Raw genomic sequence first — 1,870 nt, 5'->3', positions numbered from 1 at the left:
CCTTGGGACTCAAGGAACAGAAGGTGGTGAATACCCTGACTTTTATTTTTGCCTGCTATAATGCAGAATTGAAGCTAAAGAATTCAGCAACTTAGAACTCCAATAGGCACAGACAACAAAAGTCTCAAGGAAAGGCTGCTATCTAGACAAAACACTAGGAAAGGGGGAAGCCTCAAAAGAGAAAACTTTTATGAGATAATGGCTCTACTCAGCCAAATATCAAAAAACCACTGTGGCCCCACCCAAAAAGCAAAGGCTGAGTGGGGAGTCTAGACATCCACCCTTAGGCTATAAGGAGGTAACCTGATACCCTTGTCAGGTGGTATCAGAGAAGGCCATATAGAGGGCCTGGACTTTTATCTCCATCATTAAGCCTTCTCTTCCTCCCATAGTGGCGTTGGATACCATATGGAGAGTCAGGACTTTCACCATTGCCCAGCAATGATCGAGTCACTCCTGCCACAGTGCCATTATAGGCCAGGTAGAGAGCCAGAACATCTTTCACCACCTATCAATAATGAGGAATCTTTCTTCTATTCAGTGGCAAAACGGGCTTCTGGACTTCTACTTCACCTGCTGGAGTGGTATTAGAGAAAGTGAGTTAAACCAAAGGTTTATATAAGTTAGAGAGTCATATAACATAACATAACACAACATAACATAACATAGCATAACATAACAATATATTCCAGGTTTCATTTGAAAACCACTCATACCAGAAATGAGGTAAATCTCAAAATAAATGAAAAGAGACAACCAATTGATACCAACAGTATTAGAGAATTTTCTGACAAAGATTTTAAAGCAACTGTGATTAAAATGCTGCAACAAGCAATTATAAACACAGTTGAAACAAATTTTTTAAATCAATAGCCTTGACAAAGAAATAGAAAACCTCAACAATGAAATAGAAGATATAAAGAAGAAACTAAATGAAAAAACATAGTAGATAGGCTGAACAGCAGAATTTAGGGGATAGAGGAAAGAATCAATGAAGCTGAAGGTAAATAGAAATTACCCAAACTGAAAGAAAATAAACTGAAAACAACAACAAAAACAAAACAAAAAACAAAACCACCACCACCAACAGAAACTTAGGGGCCTGTGGGACTATTACAAAAGATCTAATGTGGATCATTAGAGTTTTGGAGGAAAATAGAGAGTAGGGCTGAAAAAGTACATATGTAAATAATGGCTGAAAAGTTTTCAAGTTTAGCAAGAGACATAACCTACAGATTCAAGAATCTAAGCAAACCCTCAAAAGATAAATTTAAAAAAATACCTGCCCATACACATCATAGTTAAATGTGTGGAAATGAAAGACAAAAAAAAATCTTACAAGTATCCAGGGAAAACTGACACATTACCCACAAGGGAAAAACAATTTAAATGACAGCACCAGAGATATTTAGAGCAATAAAATTATTCGTAATGGTGGATACATGGCATTATGCTTTTGACAATCCAAATGTAAAACACAAAAAGTGAACCCTAATATAAACTATGAGCTTTAGTTAATAATAATGTAACAATACTAGCTTGTCAATTGTAACAAATATACCAAACTAATAGAAGATGTTAATAATAAGGAAACTAGGGTAGATAGATAGGGGAAATATAGGAACTCTCTGTACTTTCCACTCAATTTTTCTATTAATTTAAAACTGCTCTAAAAATAGTTATTAATTTAAAAACTTACTAAGCAGTCTGTACACACTTGGGCAGCTCAGGGCTTCGGGGCTAAAATGGGGATTTGATTTCTTTCTTGTTTTCTTTGTTTTCATTCCCTGGTAGGTAAGCAAGTTTTCTTTGTGTGTCAAGAATAATGACATTCTGCCTCCTTCTACCTCCAAAAGGTCTAGATTGATAC

Source organism: Furipterus horrens, unplaced genomic scaffold, assembly GCF_987537825.1.
Source record: "Furipterus horrens unplaced genomic scaffold, mFurHor1.1.pri manual_scaffold_1, whole genome shotgun sequence".
Taxonomy (NCBI): Eukaryota; Metazoa; Chordata; class Mammalia; order Chiroptera; family Furipteridae; genus Furipterus; species Furipterus horrens.
Note: the sequence above shows the minus strand (reverse complement) of the source record.